Source organism: Lepus europaeus, chromosome 17 (genome assembly GCF_033115175.1).
Source record: "Lepus europaeus isolate LE1 chromosome 17, mLepTim1.pri, whole genome shotgun sequence".
Classification (NCBI taxonomy): domain Eukaryota; kingdom Metazoa; phylum Chordata; class Mammalia; order Lagomorpha; family Leporidae; genus Lepus; species Lepus europaeus.
In genome coordinates, this window is record NC_084843.1 from 9,964,888 (window position 1) to 9,977,914 (window position 13,027).

The following is a 13,027-nucleotide window of genomic DNA, read 5'->3' on the forward strand; positions in this document are numbered from 1 at the left end:
CTAACACGTGGCGGCAGTGCCTCCTTTCCTGAGCGGGCACGCGTGGAAAGCCGATTCGTTCAGACCAGTGTTTCCAGGCTGTGTCGTGGTCGGCTTCTTTTTCCCTCAGTTCCTTCTCGAAGAGACTGGGATGAGGCTGGAGACTCTACGGGTTTATGGAGAAGAATGGCACCAACCCATCTGCTCGTGGGCCGCCGGAATAGCCAGACACCGGCTGATCTCATGGCTCAGTGGTGGGTGGTGGAGATCTAAACCAAGTTCATGCAACGACCGAGTGTTACACTTGAAGACTCCAATGCCGTAACAGACAACGAAGAACCTGCACCCTGAAGAGCAGCAGAGACCTGTTAGCCATTGTGTGGGGTCAGCCGTTAACCCCTGCCCCCTTACAGGTGAAGAAACTGGAGCTGAGAGAGGGCAGTGGTGTGCCCGAGGCTGCTGGCTTCAAGCAGGACACTGCTGTTGCTGGGCCCAGGCAGGCCGGCCTCAGACCGGGCTCTTTCTCTGTGTCGCCCATAACAAATACGGGGAGGGAATTCATCTCTTCATTTGCTTAAATATGTTCATTTAAAGGCATCTTTCAGTAGAAGGATTTCTGATCTTGAGTGTGTTCTGGGATCAAAACAAGTTAAAGAAGTAAAGCCCTCGTTGGCCAGAAATCACACCGAACAGGGAGTTTGGTCCAACTCAAGTTCATGATGAAAAGCTACCATTTTTGAACCCTCCCCGCCCGGACCCCCACTCCATGCAGGCTCGGTGCAGGCACGAACTTCCCCGGTTGTCCCACAAGCCCTCCAGACTTCTGAAGGGGAGGCAAAGCCACAGGCCCGTGGCCACACCCACAGGGTTGATAATCAGGGTCACTTGTGGCCTCCCAGACCACAGCCTCCTCCTCGCACCCCTACTCTTCCTCCCAGCTCTCCGGGAGGAGGACAGCCTCCTGTGTGACCCGAGGGCCAGCCCACCATCGGTGTCACCATTCGATGCCACGAGGAGGAAGTCGGTGGGGACAGAGCAGCCCGAGGGCAGGACCCCGAGGAGGCAGTCCCTGGGCCCCGGAACCCTGAGCCCGGCTGCGGGCTTCTCCCTCCATAGCTTTTGTTGTGCTGTCCTCAGTGCCTTCCTTCCAGCGCGCGTGGGCGCTGACCCCGAACCTCCTCTTCTGTTGCATTATCTCCAGTTCCCACGCTAATGGATGTGAGTGCCACGGCTTCCCTCGGGGTCACCTAGCACAGCAGCAGCCAGCTGCCCTAACCCACCGACACCCTCCTCCAGCTCAGCACCCCCACACTGTGCGCTAACACGGTCAGAACCCGCTCACTCCCCACTGCCTACTGCTCCGAACCTCAGCACCCACGGTCCCCCCTCCCCCACCCCACCATCCAATCCCATCTCCCTCTAAGGATTCCCCAGGGAAGGACCTTCCCTTGACCTAGCCCTGTCCTCTGAATGTGTCCCCAGTCTGAACTCATGTCCTCTCCTCCCCCACACACAGGAGTCTCCCTGTCAATGAAATCTCGCCCTGCATCCAATGCAAATTGCACCTCCTCCAGGAAGCCTCTCCGGACCAGCTGAGCCCACTGTTCTCTCCCTGTCACCCGATCTTCTGTAGCTTGTGTGGGCTGCACCGGTCACTTGACGATAGCACAGAGTGCCTTGGATCATTAGTAATGTTTGCGTGAGTTTTAGTCTTATCTCCCCGGCCAGCTTGTTTGGAGCAGGGCTTGTGGCTCCTGTTTCCTTACGTTCCCTGCAGCGGTCCGGTTCCCTGCTTCCTAAACCTGGACTTCACACAGAGGAGGAACTCAGCGGATACTGGTTGATTACACAGTGCAGATAAGACTGAAATAAATGAACATCAAGATAGGGATTAAGGAATGGCATTTCCTTAGCGTTTTCCATCGGTGAAATCAGGTGTCTTGAACAGCACCCGCAGCATAATTTAGGTGTAAAATACTTAAGCTCACCTGAGGAGTATTCCACTGTTACTAACACAAGAAGGAAAATTAGGAGAGTAGCTCCTAGTAATGAAAGCGGGTCATCCAGTAACGAAAGCAGAAAGTCGACCTGAACTTTCCCTATCTAACCCTCCCATTGCGGCAGGAGCCCGGCCAGTTTGGCAGGAAGGACTCACAGGCGGCTCCCGTGTAGCGACTGTGTGTTTGAAAGCAACACAAACGCGCTGTTCATTTTTATCGGACCCAGGAAGGTTAGAGGGCATTCGCACTGGCTCTCGGGAAAGTCTGATGTGACTCTGGGCTGAACCTAGGTTTGGACTCCCCGTGCCCTCTCCCTGCCTGGCTCCCCCCGAGGTCTGTGGCATCTTCGAACAAACACAGTTTCCTGGGTTTGACCCCAGACCCGTGGCTCATCATCTCACAGGGTGAGGCCCAGGGATGGGTTGGTGATTCTGATGAGGAATCCGCTCAGGAACCCCTGATTTTCAGGCGTGATCTTCAGACCCTGCTCTGTATCTACTGAGTCGACAGCTCCGACGGTGACCGGCATGGTGGCACAACAGGTTAAGCCACTGCTGGTGACCTTGGCATCCCATATCGAAGTGCTGGTTCAAGTCCAGGCTGCTCTGCTTACCACCCAGCTTCCTTCTAACACACCTGGGAAGGCAGCAGAAGATGGCCCAAATGCTTGGGACCCTGTTGCCCACGTGCGAGACCAGGATGGAGTTCCTGACTCCTGGCTTCAGCCTGGCCCAGCCCTGGCTGTTGTGGGCACTTGGGGAATGAACCAGCAGACAGAAGATCTCTTGTCTCTCCCTTTCTCACTGTCAGCCTGCCTTTCAAATATATAATAAATAAATCTTTTTTTTTAAAAAAAGTCGTGCACACTTGAGTGTGAGAACCAACGCACAATGCTTGAGTCCTGGCAGTTATATTTTTTACGTCCTTCAATCTGCCCCTGTGTTTGCACAAGCATGGCGAGTTAAGTGGATTAAGCATTAATCAACTAGAACCCTGAGAGAGTCAGAAAACTCATGTAACTATTGATCTGAGCAAAGCATGAAATGGAAGTTGGGGCACATTTGCCAAATGCAGTCTGTTAGCAACTTCACCCAAGATGTCCCAGAACACCTGCACGGTTTGACCTGGATAATAAAGTATGACACAGATGGGGGAGGGGATTATTCAACACACACTACCTGTTTTCTCCCTGCTACTTCAGGAAGAAAGAAAATTACACATTTGTGCTATAATAAGCACATAAAGAGGAGGCGACCACGCATAGCCGGGCTCCCCAACAATTGCTGTCCGTGGAGGTGACCCCTTTTCCTGCCAGGCTGCAGGTGGGTCCTGGTGGCCTTTGGCACAGCCTGTGCTCAGAGGCTGCTGCGCTGTCTGGTCCATCACCACCTGTCTCTAACAACCTTCTGCCGTCTGCAAAGTCACTTATTGTGGAAGGCCCTGGGCAGGCAACAGATAGAGCAATAGAGGGATAAATGAGAACAGGCCACAGCTCCTAGACAGAGGTGCAGGCTTGCACTGGGAATTAGGAAATAACTCACCTGCTACGGCGAGTGGGGGAGGGGAGGGGCAGGCGCTGAGTCTGTCAGAGACATTGGCAAAGCCGACGGGAAGTCCAGAGCCCAAGTCTCCTGCAGGACTGTCGTGTGTCCCAGGCGTGGGATTTGCTTAGGAAACCTACTAAGCTCAGTCACTGGCCAAGAGCAGGTGTGGGGAACTTCGTGCAAATGGGGGATGGGCTCACATCACGGCCCCAGTGCCCCTCGCACTGGAGCCCTGAGTTACCGTGGGCATCTTAACTGTCTGCAAGCAGGAATCCCCAGAGAGACGCTGCGTCTCGACGCCATGCTTGGTAAATTAAGAAGTCAGTTCCCTCCTCAGAGAAAGCTTCTGCACCACAAATGCCACTTCCTCCAGGCTGCCTTCCAGAGATGCCCCTGAGCCCCCTCTCCTGGCTGGACTGTATACTGGCTGGACACCCTATAGCTGTTCATATCCGCCGATGCCCGCCTTACCTCCTCCGCTGACCTCATCAGCGCCCCCTACAGCGCACTCTCAGCTCCTCGCACTTTGTGACTAGTCCAAGTTTAAGTTTGTAAGGAATACGTCCTGATTCCAGAGGCAGCCTAGAGATCTACAGGAGCTTGCTGGCTTCCTTGGGGGGATTCATTGGGAAAGTTAAATATCAGGTGAAGCTACTAAGTACTTTATCTTTATTCTGGGATATGTGTATTATTCCTAAATCCATTCCTTTTCCCCATTCGCCCACCAAATAACACCATCGCCTCACCCCCAGGCAGTGCAGCTGCTCCAGGGTAGCCAGGGAGTGGAGAGTTGGATTCCCTTTGTCCTGACCTGAGTTGGTTAAAGGAACATGGAGAACAGAAGCATACCAAGAGAGACAGGAGACGGCCGAGGTCTGGGATAGGCCACCAAGGACGGAGGGCCCAAGTGACCCAAGCCTGACTTCCAGAAGTCACTATTCAAAAACAAGACAGAGAAACTGAAAACAAAACAGGATGCGCTCACAGCCGGCCCCGCCCAGTTCCAGACAACGAGAAGGTCTTCCATGATTAACTGATATGTTTGCAAAACCCTGGGCGGTTTCCCCTCGCCCAAAGGATACAGCACCCCAGCAAACCTCCCCTAACAGATTCCTGCTCAGGAATTCCCCCCACTGAGGGAGCCTTCCTTTGCTTCAATACAACTTGGCTTTTTCCTTCCGCTCAATAAACTTGTCTTCCTGGGACATAACGAGTTAAGCTGCTGCCTGCAATGCCAGCATCCCATACGAGCACCAATTCATGTCTTGGCTGCTCCACTTCTGATCTAGCTCCCTGCTAATGGTCTGGGAAAAGAAGCAGAATATAGCCCTAAGCGCCTGGGCCCTTGCCACCCACTGGAAAGAGAATGAAAAAGTACTGTTAAAAGTAGAAGGAAAAAGTTTGACTCAAGGACAAGAAGTAAACAAGATAAGGAGTTAAGTCTATACAACCCTGGGTGAACACAGAGGCTGTTTGGGGAATAGAGGGCACGCTCTGTTCTTCCAAACAATGTTCTAATTAAACTGTGTGGGAATACGGCCTGGCCAGGCCAGTTCACAGACAATTTTAAAAACATCTGCCTCTGGCCGATTGGCAAGCACTGCTAAGGTTAAGGTCAGGTAAGGCATTACATAAGGAAAGGATATAAAAGTAAGAAAAACAAATGAAGGTGGTACTGATTGCTTCCCGAATGCTACATGCGTTGCCCACGATGCCTTATTCCGGTGCTGTGGTTGTAAGTATCTAACGGATGGGAGTCTTTGTAAATAAATCTTATCTTTCTACTTTCATGCGTATGTGGATGTTTATTCGTGAACTGTGACTCTAATATTGAAGTCTGTGCACAGTTCTTGGCCATATTACTATCTGGTCAAAACGCCCATGTGGGAGACCTGGATGGAACTCCTGGCTCCTGGCCCAGTCCTAGCCCTTGTGGTCATTTGGGGAGTGAAGAGCTCTCTCTCTCTCTCTCTCTCTCTCTCTCTCTCTCTCACTTTGACTTTCAAATAAATGAATCTTTAAAAGAAGAAGAAAAACTTTCTTTTCTGCTCACCCCTCCTAGTCTGTGCTCCTCATTCGTCTTGGTCATGGGACAAGAACCCACGTAGCTAGAACTACAGATTTCTTTTTTTTTTTTTAGCTTTTATTTAATGAATACAAATTTCCAATGTACAGCTTATGGATTACAATGGCTTCCCCCTCCCATAACTTCCCTCCCACCCGCAACCCTCCCCTCTCCCGCTCCCTCTCCCCTTCCATTCACATCGATTCATTTTCAATTCTCTTTATATACAGAAGATCAATTTAGTATACATTAAGTAAAGATTTCAACAGTTTGCACCCACATAGAAACACAAAGTGAAACATACTGTTTGAGTACTAGTTATAGCATTAAATCAAAATGTACAGCACATTAAGGACAGAGATCCCACATGAGGAGCAAGTGCACAGTGACTCCTGTTGTTGACCCAACAAATTGACACTCTAGTTTATGGCACCAGTAACCACCCTAGGCTCTTGTCATGAGTTGCCAAGGCTATGGAAGCCTTCCAAGTTCGCTGACTCTGATCATATTTAGACAAGGTCATAAAAGACAGAGTGAGGATAGTAACCAATGATCCTAAGAGTGGCATTAACTAGGTCTGAACAATTATACAGCATTAAGTGGGGAAGAGGACCATCAGTACACACAGGTTGGGAGTAAAGCCATTGGTGGTAGAGTAGAGGTTATGATTACAAAGAAATGCGGCCCAAGTGCGCTAGACAGGGTCTAGAACAACGGACAGAGTCATTATTAGAGGAGCTAAGAAAGGTGCTGTCTAAGCTACAAGTAATTTTTCTGATTGAGAGGCAAATAGAACCTGACAGAAGGGGCTTGATAATAATCTGTTGGGCTTTAGGCCTTGTAAGTTAAGGGGCCCAGACCTATCTATCTCTTCACATGGGGTACATCCTAAGGGAGGTGTGAACCTCCTAGGGGAAGGCACTCTGTTGACTTTCATTACTTAGCTGGCCTGGGAGGAGAGCTGGTCAGGTAAAGGGAGGTGGCATCTCTAACAAGAAATTTACAGTTCTGCCTGCAATGTTGCTGACCCTACTTGGCCGTCCCCTAAGCTGCAGTGGTCACTTTGGAAGTTGGGCTGAGTGAAGGACTTTTCAGCTTAGAGCCAATATGATCTGTGGCTCTGACCTGGGCATCCTTCAACTCCAGGGCAGGTCCATTTCCAGTGATCCAACTCTTGGCAGAGCTGCCAGGGCTCTTCACAAGCTGACTTCTGCTGAAGCCCAGGCTTACCACATTGAAAGCCACTGCAGTGGACTGGCCTGTTGGGTCTCCTTGAGGGCAGATCACTGTGCAGATCAGCCATTAATAGGCCTGCCACCCATTGCTTCTGATGCCTAGCTTTCTTTTCCTCCTGGTTTTTGTTAAAGCAGACCAGAGGATGCAAGTCAAGGGAGTGCCCGTGTCCCATCTCTAATCTTCGGTGGCCTGAACTACAAGTCTATAGTCACAGGCATGTTCTGTATATGATTTGCTGCTCATAAAACTAAAGCGTTGTTAGTTCTGGGTTTAGCTGTCCTCCTATAGGTTCCTATGGACTTTTTCAGCCACTTCTATTGTATTCAGTACTTTGGGATGGCTCTGTAAACAGATGAAGCCAATAATGTATTAACAGTACCAACTGAGAGAAAGTATGGTTAACTGAGATTACTAAAAACAAAAAGCAATTCAAATCAATTGGCAATTTACAAAAAAGAATTAAAGATCTTAAAAGCTATTATTAAAATTGCTATATTGGTCTATTATGTTATGTTATATGTGTATACATATTGTATGTCCACATGGGAAAATTTTATTAAGAATTTTATTTTAATTGGCTTATAGATAAGATTGTCCATAAATTTGAGCTGCTAAAATTAATCAAAGATACATTTTAATTCATGTGACCTGAATCTCTGCATCATATGTTTTATACTTGTTGGTAGAAAGAAACTAAAAACATTGTGCTTAAGTTTACTGGTTAAACAAACAACACCATGTTAGATATTTAAGAGGTGTTTCCAAATACATGATTCTTAAAATTTATAGAAGGCATTGGACCTTCTGGTAAATGTTTTCTTAAGTTGTTATCTAATGGTTGAAACGGTTTGCTAAGTATTCATGTGATATTGCTATTGTCAGCAAGCGATCTGGAATTTGCTCCCTCATTTCTCTATTCTAAGCCCAACTCGTTCTTTCATTTCTCTATTCTCTTCAAGGTAGGAAACTAATTCTATTATGAAGGAATCTGTAGGACGCACAATTTAATCTTTAGACCTTATAAAAGAGATGGCTAACATTTTTCTGTAATAGCATAGCCAAAATAAGAGCTTAAATAATAATCTCATAGCTAGATTTACTTCGCCATCAGTGAAGTAAACAGTAAGTAGAAAAAACCTCCCTTTCAGACCAAAGGCAAAGAAAGTTTTAAAGTGAGAATATAATTTTCCTCATGGGCATTGTCTACCTTAGAAGAAAAACTACTGTAGAACTACAGGTTTCTGCCAACAACACATCATATCATGGTCGGGTCTACTCCAGCCCAAGCTCACTACCTTAACTCTTACTTACAAATTCTACCTGGGTGCTCCTTACCCTGGCTCGTGGCTGCAAAACACTGCGGCGCACTTTGTGGCCAGCAGTCACTGGGTACTTCACGTGGTTCTCTCTGTTCTGTTACAAGTTTTCACGGCTTCCTAACTCCCTATCCCCAGTACTTACAGGGTAAAGCACGGAATGTCCCCTTGTTGACCTTTTTTTCCCCTCAAGATCAAATGATCATTAAAAAAGTGTGCCACGCTGTATAGAAACCGACATTCTCTCCCATGATTCTGTGCATCTGCGATCACAGACATGTCACTGTCCCTGCCCCACTTCCTTCACATTAACATTTTCAGGTCACAACAATAAGTCTTCCAAAGCGGACCTTCCAGAAAAGCGAGCTACTTCCTCGGCTCATGTTTCTCTCTTCTTGTAGCGTGCACCAGCAAGCTATCCAAGAAGTACATATGGGGGAGTAAGGGCATCCGCCAGCAAGCCCACGGTTGTTGACAGCCGTAAGATTAGACTCAAGCACAGAGGGGCAGGTCAACATACTGGAAAAAGTTCCTGTGACACTTGGGAGTAACTCTCCCTTTCATTCAAGGTAGACACCCTACTGTCCAGTGCACAGGCACTGATGAGGACGCCAGCGAGTTACAGAGCCGCAAAGAAATTATGTCACCCAGGAGGGGAGGAGTAAGGCCCGCAACAATTCCTAGGATGCCTTCTTCCCAACAGATGGTTGCTATGGAGTCACAAAGCCCAGAGTACTTGGATTCTCTGCCAATGAATTGTACCATGATCTCAGCGTGACCACGTGGAAGGGATGTGTGAGGAGGGTAGCAGCAGATCGAGTGGTTATCTCTCACGTTGTCTCTTTGATAACTCGGTCAAAGGAAGATGAGACTTCCTTCTATGCATGTCCAGGTCCCATGTCCTCAACCTTGTCACACGCCTGGTAATGCTGTACAACTTTACCATGGATCACGGTTCCAAGGATTCCTGGACACAGTCCAGGAGTTAAGGCTGTGAACAACCCACACCTCCCATCAATGCTGGCAATGTGCTGAGTGTAACAAGAGAGACCAGGAAGCTGACAAACTTGCTGCCCTATTGTCGTCCTATTGTTGGAGGAAAAGGTTCATACCCAACATGAGAGGCTGGGACAGGATGGTGAGACTGGAGCCCAGGAGCCCCTGGCTGGCCATGTCCGCCATGATGGCACCCGCAGATGGACAGACAGCCCCTTGCTGACTTTTTTTTTTTTTTTTTTTTTTTGACAGGCAGAGTGGACAGTGAGAATGAGAGACAGAGAGAAAGGTCTTCCTTTTTGCCGCTGGTTCAACCCTCCAATGGCCGCTGCGGCCGGCTCATCGCTCTGAGCCAGGTGCTTCTCCTGGTCTCCCATGCGGGTGCAGGGCCCAAGGACTTGGGCCATCCTCCACTGCCTTCCCGGGCCACAGCAGAGAGCTGGCCTGGAAGAGGGGCAACTGGGATAGAATCCGGCGCCCCAACTGGCACTAGAACCTGGTGTGCCGGCGCCGCAAGGCAGAGGATTAGCCTGTTAAGCCACAGCGTTGGCCACCCTTGTTGACTTCTAAAGACCACCGTGGGTCTCCTGTCCCACACTGCAGAGGCAGCCAGCACAAGGCACTTGTGTGGAAAGAATCCTTTGTTGGAATGGAACAGTGCCCCTATTCCAGGCACCAAAGTCCACGGTTTCCAGTGAGTCTCAAACCTTGTCATCGTGGAGGTCCATCTTTTACTGAACAAACAGGGGCCAACCACCCCGCAGTTTGGGTTCATGGGTAAGCAAGTCAGTGGAGAGACCACAGGACACGAGAGGATGCAGGAGGCAGGGGTGGGAGTGTCAGAAGGGCTTCCGGGGGTGGGTGCTCCATGCCAGACACAAACCACGGGAGCAGTGACCGCCCTCTGCCAGCCTGGCCTCCATGAGGTTTCTAAATACCATCTTGCGTTACATCAATCACTACTCTCCTCTCTCACCCACTCTCCCTCATTAGCCCACTTAATGAATTTAGAGAGCGATGGTATGGATGCTCCAGCGCTCAGGGAAAACCCGTGTTGGGAGCGGTTCACGGCAGCGTTAGCAGTGCACACTCCACACACAGCCCTGGTGTCCGAGAGCAGGGAACTGTTTTATATAAAACAAACCAGTAGCCTTCTACAGGCTGGTCACTGTACCCAGTGTCCCCGGGGGTCGAGTCAATGAAACCACAATGGCATCATTACTTCCCCCACTCTGCAGGTGATAACATTCAGGCTCAGATTCATCAAGTACAGGGTAGCTATGGGACCTGGACCACCACACGGGGGCTCCCCTGGCCACCCTCTCTCCCAGAGAAACTTCTCTGATGCGCCACTCTCACTAATGTCTCTCCTTGCTGGCCCTCACCGTCTGTACACCGTTAAGTGCTTCACATTTGATTGTGCCATTTGCTGCTGCTTCAAACCCCCGTCTCACCTCTCACTGAGAATACAGATTGCTGCAACCACTTTCATAAACAGTTTGGCAGCATCTACACGCCTTATGCCTCAGCGTTTCAACTCAACTCATGGGGATTTATCTAAAAGAAAACACTTGACCACAAAGCGCCTGGCACAAGACTGCTCCTACTGTATTCATAATAGCCTCAAACTGGACACAACCCAAAGGCCTATCAATAGCAGAATGGAATACTCTTCCAACCACAAGATTAAATCAACTACAGCCACACGAGACAGCATGGAGGAAGCAAACATGTGGAACAAGAGAAGTCGGACAGCACAAATACCAGTGCAGGATTCCATCTGCATATGGAAGAGACAGCAAACATCACCGATGCAAGTTAATGTAAGGACGGTGGCCACCCTGGGGGAGGTGAAGAGACTGCAGGGGTGCAGGAGGAAGGGTGGCCACGGTTTTTATCTTTCTTTAAATATTTATTTATTTAGGGGCCGGCGCTATGGCATAGCAGATAAAGCCGCCGCCTGCCGTGCTGGCATCCCATATGGGCACCGGTTCGAGACATGGCTGCTCCACTTCCTATCCAGCTCTCTGCTGTGGCCTGGGAAAGCAGTACAACATGGCCCAAGTCCTTGGGACTCTGCACCCACATGGGAGGCCCAGAAGAAGCTCCTGGCTCCTGGTTTTGGATGGGTGCAGCTCTGGCCATTTTGGCCATCTGGGAAGTAAACCAGCAGATGGAAGACCTCTCTCTCTCTCTCTCTTTCTCTCTCTCTCTGCCTATCCTCTCTCTGTGTAACTGTGACTTTCAAGTAAAATAAATAAATCTTTAAAAAAAGATATATTTATTTATTTGAAAGGCAGCATTCCGTGGAGGGGGGTGTAGACACACACACAGACAGAGAGAGAGAATCTTCCATCTGCTGGTTCGCTCCTCAAATGGCCATGATGGTGGGAGCTGGACCAGGACAAAACCAGGGACCTGGAATTCCATCCAGGTCTCCCACATCAGTGGCAGGGGGTCCAAGCACTCGGATCCTCTGCTGCCTTCCCAGGCGCATTAGCAGGGAGCTGGATCAGAAGTGGAGCAGCCGAGACTTGCACTGGTGCTCATCTGGGATGCCAGCACCATGGTGGTGGCTTAACCTGCTTTGAAAACAACACTGGCCCTGAGTCTTTGTCTTGAGGCTGAATAGTCGTAAGGGTGCTTTCAGTTTGAAAGTTATGTAGGCTCTACGTTTGGGATATGTAGTCTCTTTTGCACATACATTACAGGTTAATAAAAGTTAAATCAAGACAAGAGAAAATTCTAAAAATTCTATATTCTTTTCTGGGCAGAAATTTGTTTAATGGTAGGAATTATCACACACTTCTATACTTTTTTTTTTTAATACAAGAGGCCTTCAAAACATTCATGCATATGTGTGTCATGAGAATACTATGCATAGACTTCAAAGCTTTCGTAAGTCCGTTTTCCAGAAACTTTTTAAAGTACCCTCCTATGTTGGAAATATCCCAAACCTATCAGTGATCAAATGTATCAACAAAATTAGAGGGAGCTAGCCTCGCAGAAATAGTTGCTTATTTTTAGCTTGGATTAAATCTATGTTCAAAGGTGGTTCTTTCTTCTCTGTAAAATCACAGAGCCAATAAACGGTCTCTATCAGATGTCCGGTGTCCTGACATTTCCTAATTCTTTTCCCACCTTTGTTAGCATCCACTCAAGTTAGGGACGTTTCATCTGAAGCATCAATCAAATTAACAACAGGAAGAGAGGGAGTGAGGGAGGGAGAAAGAAAGAGAGAGACAGATATATAGAGAGAGACAGAGACAGTCTTCCATCTGCTAGTTCACTCCCCAAATGCCCACAACAGCTGGAGCTGTGCTGATCCAAAGCCAGGAGCCTGGAGATTCCTCCCAGTCTCCCATGCTGGTGCAGGGGCTCAAGGACTTAGGCCATTTTCTACTGCTTTCCCAGGCCATAGCAGAGAGCTGGACAGGAAGTGGAGCAGCTGGGACTCGAACCGGCGCCCATATGGGATGCCAGCGCTGCAGGTGGCAGCTTTACGCGCTATGCCACAGCGCCAGTCCCCTGCAATTTGTTTTGAAGCAAGGAGAACACGAGGTACAGGGGTGCATCCCAGGAGCTGGGGTCAGATCACTGGTGTAGACAGTGCGACACCCAGGTCGCTGCCCTGTGACTCATGCATCCATCTGCAGTTTGGGAAAAGCGTGTGTCACAAGCCCATGTGTGGAGGGGCCTGCAGGGGCTCTGTCATCAATTTATCACAGCCACGTGTGCATGAGGGCCCTGTCGTCTTGACCCCCGAGTCCATTCTCGGGAGGGCCGGACACAAGGGGCCCCATTTTCAATCTCCTGACGTTCACAGATGGCTCTAATGTTCTAGTTCAAGGCGCCCCCTGGACACCCCGCCCCTTCACCCTCAGGTCCTGT

At 49.2% G+C, this 13,027-nt stretch overlaps 1 pseudogene; it reads right to left on the bottom strand.

Moving 5' to 3' along the window:
* Positions 1-8,443: 8,443 nt before the first annotated feature.
* LOC133776209 (mitochondrial carrier homolog 2-like) lies at positions 8,444-9,322 on the bottom strand (annotated as a pseudogene).
* Positions 9,323-13,027: the final 3,705 nt, after the last annotated feature.